This window comes from Camelus ferus, chromosome 20 (genome assembly GCF_009834535.1).
Source record: "Camelus ferus isolate YT-003-E chromosome 20, BCGSAC_Cfer_1.0, whole genome shotgun sequence".
NCBI lineage: Eukaryota > Metazoa > Chordata > Mammalia > Artiodactyla > Camelidae > Camelus > Camelus ferus.
The window spans coordinates 34,079,889-34,096,901 of record NC_045715.1 but is presented as its reverse complement, the minus strand read 5'-3'; the positions used below and the strand labels follow the sequence as shown (position 1 = coordinate 34,096,901).

Below are 17,013 nucleotides of genomic sequence, written 5' to 3'. Positions count from 1 at the left end.
CACAAGTGGTCCCCCCAATACCAAAAGGAATTCTCAGACACCAGCTGGGTGTTGGAGAAGCCAACTCAGTTCAACTCAGTTCTGATACTACCTGAACATAACATCAGACGCCACAGGTTAAGGGCTCAGTCCTACAACACTGCCGTCCCTGCCCCCACCCCAAAAACACACACACCTTAGATGTCAGTCTCAGGCCCAAGCTGTCATCAGGCTTCTGACCCACTACTGGCTACCTACTGGAGGGTCCCACAACCTGCTCCTTGTGTTTGATTAATTAGAGTAGCTCACAGAACTCATTTTACTGACTAGATTCCCAGTTTATGATAAAAAGATAGGACTCAGAAGCAGCTGCACAGGACAGGGTATGGGGCTAGGGCGTGGGGCTCCCATGCCCTCTGCAGCTGGGCCACTTTCCCCACATGGCTACCATGTTCACCAACCTGGAGCCCAGGACTCCTAGAACCCAGTCCATTTGGGTTTGTTTAGAGGCTTCCTTGCATAAACATGGTTGATTACATCATTGGCTATCAGCAACTGATTCAACCTCTAGCCTCTCTCCCCTCCCTGGAGGTCAGGGAGTGAACAGAAAATTCCAACTCTCTAATCATCTGGCTGGTTCCCCTGGCAACAAGCCCCATCCTGAGGTTACCTAAGGACTTTCCAAAAGTCGCTCCATTAACATAAGAAAAGACACCTTTATCACTCTTATCACAAGTAATTCCTAGGGTTTTGGGAGCTGTGAGCCAGGAAATGTGGATGAAGACCAAAATAACAGTAGCCCCCTTTATCCCCCAGTTTTGCTTTCCACAGTTTCCGTAACCCTCAGTCAACCACGGTGCGAAAATATTAAATGGAAAATTCCAGCAATGAACAATTCATTCATTAAAAACATTTTAAATTGTGCTCCGTTCTGAGTAGTGTGATGAGATCTCATGCTACCCCACTCCATCCAAGCCTGGGGTGTGAGTCATGCCTTTGTCCAGCCTTTCCACCCGCTAGTCACTTAGTAGCCTTCTTGGTTATGGGATCAACTGTCACTGTCCCGCACCTCTTGTGTTCAAGTAACTTATTTTACTGAATAGTGGCCCCAAAGTGCAAGAGCAGTGATGCTGGCGATTCAGATGCGCCAAAGAGAAGCCTCAAGTGCCACCTTTAAGTGAAAAGGTGAAAGCTCTCCACTTAATAAGGAAAGACAAAAAGTTGAATACTGCTCTGTGGTAGGAACTAATCTTCTATCCATGAAATTGTGAAGAAGGAAAAAAGAAATTCATGCTAGTTTTGCTGTCACATCTCAAACTGCAAAGTTACAGCCACAGTGCGTAAGTCCTCAGTTAAGAATGAAAAAGGCATTACATGTGTACAGCAAGATATTTTGAAAGAGAAACCACATTCACATAATCTTTATTGCAGTAAACTGTTATAAGTGTCCTGTTTTATTTCTGGTTATTGTTGTTAGTCTCTTGCTGTGCCTAATGTATGAATTAAACTTTATCATAGGTATGTACGTATAGGGAAAAAACGTGTATATGTTCCAACTATGCCCTGGTAGTCTTGGAATGTATCCCACATGCATAAAGGGGAACTACTACATATATAAGAAATATGTGTTTGGTCATCTAAATGACCAAAACACATATTTCTTATAAATCGCAATATTGTAACCATAGACTGGACGGCTCATGAACAACAGAAATTGATTTCTCACAGTTCTGAAGGCTGGGAGGTCCAAGATCAAAGAAAGCACTGGCAGACTCAGTGTCTGGTGCGGGCCCAACTCCCAGTTCATAGATGGCCATCTTCCGGCTGTAACCTCTCATATAGAGGTGGCGAGGGAGCTCTCTGGGGTCTCTTTTATAAGGGCACTAATCCCATTCATGTGGGCTCCACCCTCATGACCTGATCACCTCCCAAAGGCACCACCTCCACATACAGGTGGAGGGGGAGCATTTTCATTCTATAGCGATGCCCCCAGTATATTCTGTTAGGCTCAAACTGCATTTTTGTCTGTTTGTTTTCATCTCAGCGACTATAAACCAGGCACGGCTCTTCGGGCTGGCATGGTCCCGCCACTAGGAATGGCCTCGCACACCTGCCCCCTTGGTTCTTCTGCATTAGCGGCCCAGCTCATAGTGACTTTTGGGTCTGCAACACCCACCACTCAGTCTAATCTCATCCCTGTCCCTGACCCTTGTCCTCTACCCACCTGCCTATGCTCATTCTTCTCAACCTGAACGTTCTCCACACCTCTTTTCTAGACCAACTATCATACCATACTCAAATCTAGCTCAAGGCTAGCTTGAAGCCTTCCCAGATGAACTTCAGTAAACAATAACTTTTCAGACCCTTTGCATTCCAACAGCACCGGGTAGCTGTGGATTTTCCTCCTGCTCAGCGGCTTCATGGATGAATACCTAATCTCCCCTCCTCTCAAACAGAGAGTAAGTGTAGTGTGGTTGCTTTTCTCATGTGTCAACTTTGCAAGCCTACAGCCCCCAGTTATTCAAGCAAATGTTAATCTACGTGTTGCTGTAAAGGGGTTTTTGCAGATTTAGAGACTGGCATCTCTAATTGAGTTTAAGTAAAGAAAAGTATGCTGGATAATCTAGTGGGGACTGAGTTAATCAGCAGGGAGGCCTTAAAAAACAGAGCTAAAGATTCAGAGAGAGAACAAGATTGATTCTGTCTCTGGACAGCAGCTCTGGCCTGTGCCCCTGGAGTTCCAGCCTGCCCATAATCTTCTCTTTCTGACTGCCTGCCCTGTAGATTTTGAACTTGCTTAAGCCACACCTCATAGTCACATCAGCCAATTCTTTGTTTTACATGTGTACAAACACACACACACATCCATCCTACCAATTCTGCTTCTCTGGTTGAACCCTGATCGATACAGGCAGTAAGCAGAAAGAACTGTCTCTTCTCTTAAACCTCCACCGTAGGTAACATACAAACACATATACACAGAAATTCACATTTGGGTACCTAGTTAATATCACTGAATAAACCTAAGATATTAAAATTGTGACCAAGTATCATATGTACAGAGAAACATGCAAGATAAACTGAATAAACAAATGTAGAGTAATAAAAAAAATTATAAGGATAAGTCAGTAAATTATTAATCTTGTGGAAAGAAAAATTTTTGAAATGAAGTCACTGAGTAAGTTTTGAATAGAGACTGGTAGTGGTCTCTATTCAAGTAACGGTGGAGAACAAGATGAGAAAAATGCTTCTGAAGCAGTGGTAGTACAAGTACATGGTGAACACTATGTATACCTACATATTTATTTAAAGAGGATTCCAAATAATTAAAATGCAACAAAACACGTATTTTATCTGTCTAGGTTCCCATTCTTTTTTTAGTTCATTCTACCAAGCTGTCATCGTGATCACCATAACTGATGCTTACCATTTAATATAAAAGTTTTCTCAAGCACGGTATTAGATATAAATGACTTTAATTTGTGATTTTTCTCCCACCACTGTGCTCTTAGAATGCATGACATGATTATGTATGAAATGGGAATTGAAAATTCCCTCAATATCCAGAAGCATGTATTTATGCAGTCTTTAAAATTTGGAATTATGTAGGCTGCCTAAGCTCTAAATTTGAACATTCAAATATAAGCGATTACATATTACATACATGGTAATCATCTGATAAACGAAGGAACTGAAAGGGGCAGGGAAAGGAACAGTGGGAACAGAAGTTCAAGGTTATGCCTTTGTGGACATCCCACCATCTGCAGAGCGTGGACATTTTAAAAATACTCTAAAGCTTCCAGCTAGCTAGGCAATGACTCAGAATTGGCACACAATGTGACCAAAACCAGAGGATATGCTTTGGTTTGAAAACTGGTTTCTTGTGTCAGTTAAAATTCAGAAACACATTTGCTATCCATGCTAACCTCGTTCTTTTATTCTGTAAAATTACTTTGATCCAAATGAAACTATGTAGATCAAGCTTAACTTTTCACCAAGCTATAAACCCTGGATGCAAGATGTTATAGAATGGAAACACTGATATTCCACCAGGGAAAGTAGGAAAAGCCATCTTTTATTATATTATTTTAGGAGCTAGGGAAAGAACTCCTGCCCCTGAAATATTAAATTTAGTTCAAATTCAATTTAGCAAATGTATATGAAGTGTCTACTGTTTACCCGGTGCTGAGTTGACAAATGTGAGTGAGACAGAGTTGCTGCGCTCAAGATGATCACTGTGTTATGAAAACAACAGCTCTGAGACAGTGTGACGACAATGGTAAGAGAGATCTATACAGGGCAGCATCAGGGGTTTGATGTATCAGGGGTAACTTCCTAATGTGATTATCCCTGAGCTGAGTCTCAAAAGATGAGGTGAGATAAGCATGCAAAGAGGAGGGAGGAGAGCCTTACCACGGGGCCTCCTGAGCAAAGGGCAGAGCCAGCAGGCTGGGCTTAGGGTACCACACACAATTCAGGGTTGTTGGAGTGTAAGAAGTGAGACATGGAGGGGCAAAGGGCAAAAATACCAACAATACACTGATCTGAGTCCATACCAAACTACACGCATGATGGAGATAACAAAGCCAAAGAATAGATGTACTTGGCATCTAAGGGTGTGGAGAGAGGGAAAACCAGTACCAAAAAGAAGCTTAAGACATTAAAGACAAACATTGCTCCTTTGTAATTTTGGTTAGGCGGGTCCTAAGCAGTTGTAGAGACAGATAAACAACTTCCCCACTAACATCAAAAAGCACCATCCACAGATGATCGAGCTTGAATTCAACATAAACAACGAAGCCACAGACACACTCAGACAATCCCAAAAATAGCATATTATGATTAATCACGATATTATTTTGACAGCTGTATTCACTCTCATTACAGAAAAAAAAAATCCAAAGTGTATAGCTGATATACTCTTAAGTCTTTATAATGACACATACCTTCCTAGAAATTGGATTCTCTAATTGTTTTCCATGTAAACAATCAAACTAAAACAACGACAATGCATGTAACAAGTAATGCTTTCTTCCAAGAGACCCTAATTATGTCTAGCCGTCTGGGAATTACCCCTGGCAGGACATAAGGACATGACAATCTTTACAAGAGTCCATCTGAAATCAAATCTATGCCCGATAACTTAGAGTGTACGATAATTTTGCTCTTATTTACTTCCTATCTGCTAGACAGGTGGGTTTTGAATGGGCAGGAGATTATCCTAAGGAAAATATACAGTATAATCGAGCCCTGTAGCCTGGTCATTAAGAGGAAGCGGGCTCGGGAGTCACCCAAAGCCGGGTTACAATCTGTTCCTTGTCTCTAACAGCCCTGTGGCCTAAGGAGATGCACTTGACTTCCCTAAACCTGGGGGATGATGAAAGAGATACATTTCATAAGGAACCTCAAAAGTCCCTGCAGGACAAAGCCCCCAGGCGCCCCTGGGTGACTAAACAGTAACACATCCTATTGCATCCTGGAGTTCAACCCCGTCTCCTGATCTCTGGCTCCCTGAGACGAAAGAGCCCAAACAAAATACCCCCGTCCAAACTTCTGCCACAGGCCTTGCTCTCAGAGGAGCCCAGGACAGCGCCCAAAGGAAACCGAAGGTAAGGTCGTGAGGACCTTAACTGTAAAGTGAAGTCAGAAGTTTCTGGTTTCTCACCACTAGACAGTTCCCCAAAGAAACTAGGTCCTTGTCCAACTGGCTGGAAGGGAAGGTGCACTTCCAGGCTAGATACTTCTTATGCCTTTCGGGACACTTGGTTTCCTCCAGATCTTCCTTAGGGGCCAGAAAGAGCCTCTGCAGCGGCACCACGGGGGGTGCCCGGGAAGCAGGCAGCCTCTCCCATGCATGCACGCCCCGGGAACTCCAAGCCAATAACCACTCCACCAGCAACTGGGGACCAAAGGGGTCGGGAGCTGGAGAGCATGCGCTCCTTTCTCTCAACCCGACTGCACACAGTTGTGACCATGACCGGCTCCATAACGCACCTCTTGATTAGCTTTCCCTTCTTGATTTCTCACCTCCCGATCACCTACTCCTTTTCCTTGAGTTCACGTCCCAAGATAAGTGACCCTAAGCAAGCCCTTTCTCAGCCTCTTTAAGGGAGACCTAGGATAAGGAAATGTGTGTCAGCAGATTAGGGTACAACAAACACATCTTGGGAGCAAGTCATGGCCTCAGGCTGTCCCCGGGGGCTGGCCCGTTAGTCAACTGGTTGGAAGCCTCAATGGCCAGGCTAGAGAAGTGTCACTATCTCTTAAAAATATCGAGCAAAAAGCCACATATAGCAGATATCACACTTACGTGTCAAGCACAGCGTGGGCACCGTACTCAAACTGTTGCGCTTCGTAATCGAGTTACATCAGCCAGATTTGCATCAAAGGCCTCCAGTCTTCAGCTATGTTAGAGGCAATCTGTTGACCAAAATGAAAAAGTCTCATTGTCAGTGGCTTTAGTTTGGAAGACCCCAGCCTCAGGGAGGTGTTACCCTTCCCACCTGTTATCAAATCAAACCCCTACCCAGGGGCTTATGTTTAAATGGAGAAAACTAGGTGCATAACTTTTTCTTTAAATGGTACCAATATAATTCTATAGATGTTGTAGTTTGTATGCAGTTTCATATATTTATAATTATTAACACCAAAAGTGTATAAGAGACAAATAAAGGCTTTAACCGAGTTAGACAACAGAGTGGAACAGTAATATTGCCAGTTCAAATACAGAAAAAGTAGGAAAAAGGATATAGTTCAGCAGGCATTAGGTTCTATGTTACCCCTCTGAACCATTAATTCAAGGCCACTTGGAAAGAGTAACCTTGCTGTATAATCAACGAGAGTTGAATAAATTTACATATTTCAGGACAGAGACCTATGACCTCAGGAAGAAAACTAGGAGAGGTAGGTGCTAATAAGAAACAAAAAAGGGTGGGAGATGTTAGGGACTCTGCCCACCAAGACGGGTGTGCCACATTTCAGAGCCAAAGACAGCTGCATTGCTAATACACTCCTTGGGTCAACAACTGCTGAGGGACTGTAACTTCTAGGACACATCTCTGTCCACGGGAGTGCCGGTTTTTACAGGAGGGAGGAAGGGACTGGAGTAGGGAGGATTTGCTAAACCAGCACTGATGGGAATTCCGTAATTTGCTAGGCATTGTGCTAAGTGATTTACACTGCCTACTAATTTAACTGTTCAGAATAGTCCTATAAAGTAAATCCGATAAACCCATTTTGGAGGTAAAAAAGCTGAAGCTTAGATGTCAAGCACTTTCCCTAAGACCAAACCATTAGTAAGTGGTACAGCCTGGCATGCCTGTCTCACTCCAGGTTCGCTGGTCTTTTTCACTCCACAAGGCTGTCCTTCTTCTTTCCTTTTGTCAAATTCAGGACAAATGACTGTCAAACGTTTCATTTACATCACAGTTTTCATTCCTAGAGAGGTAAAGTGTTTTCTCTACAAGGCGCCAGAGTGTTACATGTAGCTAGCTTAGTAATGAGAAGGGTAATTCTTGTATGTTCCAATATTGACATCTACACTTAAGAAATGTAGATGGTGTTTCTGAAATTGAATTGAAATACCTAGAAATTGACTAGAATAGGCTTAATGACTTCTGAATACAAAGAATTTTGTATTAAAGAATTACAGCTTTTAATTTTGTAATCTAAAGGAACTCTTTGACGAGGAATAAATAGCCAGGGCTGATACCTTCCCTTGAAGAGAGAGAAAGCAAACTCAGAAAAGAGAAGCGCCATTTCCAGACAGAGACTGAGTAGGGAAGGACATTTACATGCCAGGTCTTCAATGATTCTCTCTGACTCTAAGACCACTCTCCAGAGAATGCTCAGGAAGGCTCTCTGCTCTGAGCGAATCTTTTTGGAGGCAGCTCTGCACCTGCCTGCTCAGCTTCTTCCCTTTCTAAAAATGCCTCAGCTTGTCTTTGACACATTTGTGACATCAAAATGCAAGTCTGTCTTTTCTCTTGCCTTTTCACTGAACAGCAGTCCATAATTACTCTTTCTACCACCACCCATAAACCCCTAGAATGTCTGCATGTATAACATATCATGCATGTGTTCAAGAGAATATGGGTTTTTTTTTTCTTCTGTGTAGAGAAAGCCTTGGAAATCTGACAAAGTCTTCAAGTTTCTATAATAGAATTTTAAGGACAGTGTCTTTTTTCCGCATTTTATATTGACCCCAGGCATCCTCTGTGGCTTTCAAGTCAACAAAATTATTATTCCATTTACATTCTTGGGGTTACATGAATGCCAGTTCCTCGCAGACACTGTGGTTGGCTTGTCCTGGGATACTCTAGTTGCCTTATTCCCATTTGTGTTGCAAACTTAGTCAAGATTTTAAAGGTCACTTTTATTAGCCTTAGGGACGCCATGTTTCACAGAGTGCCTTGTCCAGGGTCTGGCGTTCTGAAGGGTGTGCACAGTCTTTGCCTCAATGACAGAAGTGACTTTGCTTATTAGGGTGTTGTGCCATCTGGAAGAGCTCCAGGTAGAGGAGAATTTATCACAGTAGTAATACAGTATGAAGTTATTTGCAAAGAACTGTATTACCAGACAAATATCCAGCATGGATATCGGCGTGGATTAGCCCTGCGTGCCATTTAAAGAAAGAAAACTACTTTGTAATAGGAAAATTATTTTTATATCTCTGATCTCACCTGCCGCATTTCCCTTCCATTCTGCTGATAATTTCATACACTTTTATGAAGAGCAATTCCAGACTCCATTATTGTTCCAAGCTCTGACATTCCTGTAGAAAATGAAAAACTGTCACAGCCTTCCCTCCTGCTCATAAAGTCCTCCAGGAGGCGGATCAGACCAGAGAATCTTCTGACTTAGGGAAAATTTTTATTCTTTTACATAAACCCCTGCCCTAGGCAGGAATAAGGAAGAAGTATTTCAAACCCAATTCCAAATATTTCCCTTGGACTCACTCCCTGAGAAGAACGGAGCAGCTGCCCAGTTAGTATATCTGTAGATCTTCTGAACAAACTCAGTGATATTTTCATTAGTAAGTTGACAGAACAGAGTCCCCAGCTGTCACCTGGGTACGTACTTCAACAGGAGGATTAAAAAATTAAATAAAATAAAGAAGGTCAGATGATTATTATTTCTTAAAATACCTTTGTGAGGCATGGAGAAGATAGGTCCACAAAATCCAACTGGTCTACCCCAGCTCTCTCATTTTACAGGTGAAGAAACTGAGGCCCAAGGAAGTTAGGAGAGCTGTACAAGGTCATGTGGCTACTTAGTGACAGAGCCAGCACTGATGCCCGAGTACCTTGACCACCGACCTACTGTTCTCACACTGATAAAAATAATCTCTAATGTGCTGTTTAACTATTTTCATAGTTTAGAGAGATAACATAGCAATTTGTTTTGTTTTTCTCAAAAGCTTAATTATATGTAGTAATCACATATCATTGTCCTTTCAGATACCCACTGAAATGACTGTTTGTCACTAAAATATAAATGTGTTGGTTTCATTTCCTTTTTTAAAAAAAATTATTATCCAAAATGTGTTATTGGCATGGTTTTCCACTCAACCTTTTCAGAGTGCTTTTAGTGCCTAGGAAGTCATACAATAGTCCTCTATCTAGAGTTGCCCAGGGCTCACTGAGTGGCCATGGCTCCCTACCTCCAGAATGCCAGCAACAAGACAGGGGAAGCCAGCAAACCAGTGTTCACCTGAGTCTCTCAGGTACCCTCGAAAATAGTACAGCTTTCAATTCTAGATGACGAGCACATCAGAAACTTGGGTTGAGATAAAAACAGGCCAGTAACCAGTGGTGGTCTCTCTGAGCCCCTTACATGAGCAGGGAGTTAGGTGGGGGCTGGTGAGATACAATGTTCAAGGTACAAACTTGCCCTTATTAGAAGGAAACATTGATTTGGGCCCCAAGTTTAAAAGTAAAAAGGGTTCTCTCAGGGAGTTCTTGGCTCAGCCTGCTGTAACAAAAATGTCATAAGACTGTATGGCTTGCAAACAATAGAAATTTAGTTCTGGACGTGGGAAGTCCAAGACTGGGTGCCAGCATGGTCAGGATCTGGTGAAGTTCTCTTCTGAATCACAGACTGATAATTGTCCTTGTATCCTCATATGACAGACAGCAGCGGGGGGACTCTCATGACTCTTAAAAAGGCACTAATCTCATTCATGAGGGCCCCACCCTCATATTCTCATCTAATCCCAATACCTGCCAAAGACCCATCTGCTTATAATATCAGTGGGAATGGGGACAGAGTTTCAGTCTATGAATTTGAGGGGCAAGGGACAAATATTCATTCCACAGAGGGAATGTTCACTCAGTTATGCATATATAATATGAAATTTAAAATGCTTCAAATGAACTTAATCTTATTAGTCACTTGAGTTTTTCAGGAAAAAGAGGAAACCTCAGGAATTAAATTATCACTCTTCAGGAAAAGAATGTACTATTTAGTATTTCTTTGGGTTTCATTAAATTGCTGCTTGTGCTCTGCACTTCAGTTTTAAAACATGGGCAGCTACATCCTTCTTAGCCCCTGAGATCTTGTGACAATTCAGATGCTGCCCATCACCGTCATCTGCTCGAGAAATGCTCTTACTTGCACGTGTCAGCATAGACAGAACTCTATTGATAGAAGTTTTTCTTTTTTTTAAAATGCATTTGTACCTCTAGGACAGAAACTTTAAAATATTCTATGACTATCAGAGAATAATAATCAAATGAAAATATTTTAATATTTTATATTTGGTCATCTAAAGATAATAACATATTACCCAAACCTAGAAAAAGGAATTAATATTGCACAAAATTTCAACCATTTGACTACGACATATATTTTTAGATAAAAGAAAAATTATATCTGTGAATTCTAATAGCTTCCAAATTACCCTTTGATGGCAGACTTCAGAGATGGACCCACTTGGGTTTTAGTAGCGGTAGGTACTGAGATGCTGTGTTAATAGGAACAGTAAAGTGGTCCCTTCTCTTAACAACATCCTCTCCTTTTAACTTCGTGCCAAATAAACACAACTCCTGGAATGAAGATTTAACAGGAGAAAAAAAGGGAAAATTTCTCAGCAAATAATAGCAGCAGCAGTTAAAGCACATGAGGAATTAAGATGCATCTCTGCCGCCGGATTAGTAATGAATAAATAGGGCCCACTAATTTTTACTGTGCTTGCAGTAAAACAGACCACACAGGCCTTCTCTTCTGGAATCTGTAAGTAGTGCTTTAAAATCTTTACATGGCTTTAGCACCTGTAATGACTTAGGATGTTCAGGGATGTCTAAAGGAAAAAGTACTCGGCCTTTCCTTACACACACAGTTAAAAATAATTTCCCGACTGTTAGCTACAGTGACTCCGAGGGCAGCTTCAGGCCCAAACATCAGGGGTATTATTTCCTACTCACCTACTATCTACATTAGCCTTTTTTTAATGTGACTCATCAATTACCCATATATAAATTCATCCTCCAGCCCTAATGATTGATATAAAGGTCCCCTATCCATGATAACATAATTTACAGTACTAACTCCTTTCATCTACAATTCTGCATAGGTTTTTTTTTTTTTTTGACTTGTGCTAAGATCCCACATCACTTTAATTTTTCATATTGAATTCATTTCAAGAGCTGCACCCCAGGAACCCCTTGCATGACATCTCATTTTCGGGACAATCTGTAAACACTGTGACAATCTGTAAGCCAACCTGATAGGAGGCTGTGTTTACAGAGACCCCCAAGGAACTGCTGCAGCTGAGGGGAGAATCACTCTTACTGCGCTGCTGCCCCCACACTGGTGACAGTTCCCGCTAATGGCTGTGTTCTGACTGATGCTGGCACACAGCTAGCTCGGCTACAGCAGAAATCACCTGGGTAGCTGTACAACCTTCAGTTCTCCGGGAACAAGGCAGGGATCAGAATGTTTATACAGAGGCAGGAACATCCCACCTTTCCCCTTTCCAACCCCCAAATCGCCACTGTCATTGTACTGTCCAGATGTGCCTCGTGTTATGAAGGAAATTTGACAGTAAAAATTTCAGGAGAGCCCCAGGGATTCTGTGCATTTGCCACCTTTCAGTTCCTACAGCTCAATTCCAAACCTGCCAGTTTTAAAAACAGGCAGGTCTTTAAAGATTGTGATTTGGATCCAGAACCTCCGTCATGGGAAAACTCACTGCGGGCACTTAGAAGCGTGGGTATATGACATATTCAAGCGGGCATGAAACAGTTAAATGGCAAAAGCCTGTCAAGGCAGCCGGTGAACAGCTTCTAACCAAGGGCTGCTGATGTCATGGGGGGTCATTGATAGCGAAACACAGGAAGTAACCATAAAGTAAATGACTTCTGAGTAGTGGGGGAGACTTTTTTTTAACTAGTGCTCAGCCTGAAGTCTGCTCTATTTCCCACCCCTAAAATCCAAGAGAATCTTCAAAACCTCTCCATTACTATTGCAAAGAAAAGGCATTTATTTCCAGGGAGCTACAGAATAGCTGAACAAGTACCAAACGGGAGGCAAATCATATGTCCAGCATTAACATGAACCCAGACAGTAGGAGATCGGAAGCAAATAGCTAAAGCCATGAAAATCAGTAGACGAGGAGTTGGCCCTTCAAATGCTGAATGTTTTTGTGGCAATTGAGGGACTAAGAACTCTCCATAACTCATACATTAGCCCTGACACAAGTGACCAAGCCTATACAGGCCACTGGAGATGGATCGTAGATCCGTGTGACACCAGGTAATAACAGAAAAAAACGAGGCCAGACCTGAACCAGGCCTGAGACTTCTCTAGCCATGTCTGCCGCTTCCGTAGACAATGCAGAACTGTAATATGATTATTTCCAAATATTACTTAAGAGTTTGGCTTATCTATAGCTTAATTTGCGAATGATTTAGTAAATACATTTATTTCATTCTCCTATGAGCATTTAATTGTTCTTAATTTTGTATCTTCATAAAGAATCTTTATAAATATTTTAAAAATACTTTGACCATTTTTAAAGAGAAGAAACTCTACCAAAATGTCCCAATTGAGGTTTAAAACCAAGATCTTTATGTCCAGGTAGGCAGGTTAAAATGATGCCTGGTCCTGTGTGGGTATGTCTTGCACTGCATCTCTCTGCTGAGGGCATACTATTATCTCATATACAGAAACATGTGAGCCATGAGGTCTGACCAAGCTGAACCTTCAAAACTGACTAGCTTTTTGCATTTAATGTAGAGAAATATGACACTAGCCAAGCCAGTTATTCTAACTCACCAGCGAGAGCTGCTAAGCTATCAGTTATAGAAACACAGCCCCAGTGCATAATTCCATTTTCCTCTTTTCAACAGAAGGAAAAGAAAGAAAGTGCTTTCTCCACTTCGTGAAGATTTTTCATGTAGACATTTTATCAAACGTACACAACTATTGCAAGAATAGAACAAAGAACTTCCGTATTCACCCAGACCCACAATTTCAGCACTTCTGTTCTCTTCCTCCCTCCCTCTCTTCCTCTCTCTTTCTCTCTTGAACCCAGAATAAGTTGCATTCATCACGACCTTTTATAAGAGTACAATGGTCAAAATCAAAACCTTAACATCGATGCAATGCTGTTTTCTAATATACAGCCACATTTACATTTTATCAATTTCCTCAATAAATCCTTTTGGCAAATTTGTCTTTGATTCAGGTTCTAATATAGAACCATAAATCACATTAGTTGCGTGTCTCTTTAGCCATCTTTAGCGTGTAGCAGTTCCTTGGCCATTCTTTATCTTTTGTGACATTTGGCGCTTTTAAGGAGTACTGGCCACTTGTCATGTATACTACCCCAGATTCGGGTTTCCTTGTGATCAGATTCAGCTTATGCGCTTTTTGCAAGATATCCAAGGCCACAGTGACAATGTAAGTGGCATTTTCTTCCTCTCAGGGTATTACAACAGGAGACACATGGTCCTGATTAAGACAGTGGTGGCCAGGTTTCTCCACTGATTATATTAAGAGTTTCCACTGACTCCTCCATTCATCTTTCAGTTCAATGGCAATTCCATCTCATTGTCAAAGGTATAAAGAATACTTAATTATAAAAACTTCCCTTATATCCAAATAGGAAATAAGCTGAAATCATTCTTTATACATTGATTGAAAAATCATCCATATTCTGTACTGTTTTGCCTATATATTTGTATTTTAAATTTTTTAATTTGTAGTAGAGAATTGAAAAGCTTTGGCTGATGTCTGGTATCAAAAATCAAATAGAAGAGACATTAAGAGGGGAGGAAGCTTGCTCTTGTCTCAGAGTCTTATTAAATGTCCAACTGGCTCTAATTTAAACATAGCATTTTAGGGCCCTAAATATCAGGCTTTCCATGAGAAAGAACAGTGGTATTAATACCATTACACTCGCTAATTCCTTCTCCCATTCCTCCCTTTATTTCTTTTTTCTGTCTTTCTATCTTGCCTTCCTTTCTGTCATTATATTCCCTTCATTTCTTCTTTCTGTGGATAATCACTTAATCTACATTTCTGTCTTCCTGTGTGCCACAGACCTGATGGTTAGATGCCAGAAAGCAGAGATATTTCTCAAAAATCAGTGCCCTCTCTTTCCCCTGTACCCCTGCCCTTGACCTGGGACACACAACCCTCCCCAGGTAAGAGATGACTGTAAACACACACACTTAAAACTCATCTAATTAATTCTTTCATTATTCACCTAAATTATCATAGTTAAATTGATAGGTGTGATTTTCTGTTGTAATTTAGAGGACTCTGGTGTGGCAGGATGTCCACTGCCAATTAGAAGACTTCCAGAGAACTGGCTGAAAATCTCTTCATTGCTTGTCACTGGACAAAGCCTATTAACTTTCCCCAGCTTCCCTTGACTCAATCAACCCTATGCGGTCCATGATGCTCCAGACAACTTGGTGGGGGGGGGGGGGGTAAATTAAACAAAATATGTGAAGGCACCCTCTAACCTGTAAAAAGCTAAGCAAATAAACCACTGTCTTCATTATACTTTTCAAAAAAGGATCTTCCTTTGAATTTGCTTAAGTCCCAGTCTAAAGTGCACACCTATGCACTGGTTCTGAAAATGCCCATTGGAAGAAAATGATGTAGTGTCTTAACCGGAGTGATGAAACATCAAGATAGAAAAGTACACTAGACTTTCCCTCTGCCTGCCCTGGGAGCCCTACATCTGACAATGAAGATTTGGTTGTCTCACTGATCTACTCACAGAAGAGGAAGAAGGAAATGAAGATCATTGTGTATATCTCTATTTATGTCTGTCTATCTACCATCTGTCTGTCTGTCTGTCATCTGTCTGTCTATCTATCTAGAGAGGGAGCGATGAGGAGAGAGAGAGAGCAAGAGAGAGAAAGAGAAAGAGGGAGGCTGAAACACAGAAAGAGTGCCCATCTTGGCTTCACTTATTAAATCTCTCTCAAAAAACAGAAGAGGAAGAGGAGGAGAAGGAAGAACGCCAGGAAACAGAATATCCCTGGGTCTGGCAGGTCTGACTAAACACTCAGGTTGGTCATTAGCAGACCTGACTCTAACGCTGCTCCTACAGGATACCTGATGATCCAGTGTCTTCTGATGAATGTTTAGTGTTAAGCTGCTTTTTCTTTCCTAAACAAAGAGTCAAATGCATTGCCTGTGCTTTGGTTTCTTTAATGCCACTATTGTGCAGGGACTGGCTCAGCAAGCTAGGGAATAGCATGTGGATGCTGAATACAAAGAGGCAGCAGGCTCCAAACGCAGCCTCCAAAAGACAAGACTTGTCCCTGCACCCCGCATGGGATGGAATGAAACTCTGTTATGTCCAAAATTAAAAAGCCTGACCTGCGGGTCCTTAGAAGAGGAAAAGATTTCCTATGAAGGTGACATCTGGATTCTCTCCTTGCTTCTGCTACTACTGCTGTTTTTACCACTATTTTCTATATTCCCATTTCTTGCTGCCACTGTCAAAAGTAAAGTTTGGAAATACTTTATCCAGTCCTCCGACATTAAATTCAGGCAGGGAGAAGCTTAAGATTTCTCAAGTGGGTATATTTTAAAAGGGGTTAAAGGCCCCACCATTTCTTCCAGAAATTTTAATAAGCATATAGAAATAGCCAGCTGGCTAATCCTGGGAATATCCCCTCTCCCTGTTCATTTTATAGAAAGATCCTGTGGTCAGGAAATATAAAGCTTTCAACACATTGACCACAGTTAGGATTATAGCTTCATATGGGAGAGCTTTTTCCCACTGTCCTTTTCTGGGTGTTGGCAATAGCCAGCCGTCCTCTCCTGGGTGTTGAAGTCACCTTCACCCTTCACTCACCGGGGAGAACTTCAAGATTGACTGCACTAATGAGGGAGCCTGGAATTGAGACATTACATGTAAATCCATCAGTGTGATTAAACTTAGCATGCACACTGTGTGTGCTTGGTATTTTCAAAGAGCCTGGCTCTTAAATGGCTTCATATTTTTATACCTTTTGGCACCTTCATAAAAGGACTTAAGGAAACAGAATTTTTCCTCCACTGCTACAGATGGACCAAGGCAAATCTATGCTAAGAAGCTATAAAATAATTTGAAACGTCTCGGGTTCACTGGTAAATCAAATCGGTAGCGCTGCAGAATATTTTTAAATGTATAAAAATATATATATTAATAAAGTTACAAGTGTATATAAAAGCAGATATATGGCACAAAACCTATTAAGTTGCAAATAAAGTAAAACCTCATTAATTCAGACTCACTTAAATCAGAATTTCTGCCCTGACAAAGGTCTGGCTGAGCAGAAGTTTCCTTTACCATATCAATGGAGAAAAGGCTTGCTGAACAAATGGCTGGTATAAATACAGATTACAGGGAGAGTACAGGAACTGTCTAAGAGGACACACTGTGTTCAGTTTTCTCGAGCACCCACTTACACACACAAGTCAGAGTATAGTTACAAAGCAATCCTGTGTATTAATCAGAGCAATCTAAAAATTTCTAAGAGGTCTCTTCAATTATTACAGGTCCACTTCCTCTTGAAAGAGGTGAAA

At 41.4% G+C, this 17,013-nt stretch overlaps 1 long non-coding RNA gene across 3 annotated transcripts in view; it reads right to left on the bottom strand.

Moving 5' to 3' along the window:
- The window catches only part of LOC116658314, a 380,608-nt gene that overhangs the window by 356,418 nt on the left and 7,177 nt on the right, over positions 1-17,013 (bottom strand). For 2 of the 3 annotated variants that reach the window (XR_004313650.1, XR_004313652.1), the window contains exon 2: positions 6,290-6,399. This is a non-coding gene — a long non-coding RNA (uncharacterized LOC116658314). Of the gene's footprint in view, positions 1-6,289; positions 6,400-8,660; positions 8,753-17,013 lie in introns of all 3 variants that reach the window. The other variant, XR_004313651.1, reaches the window with a different exon arrangement.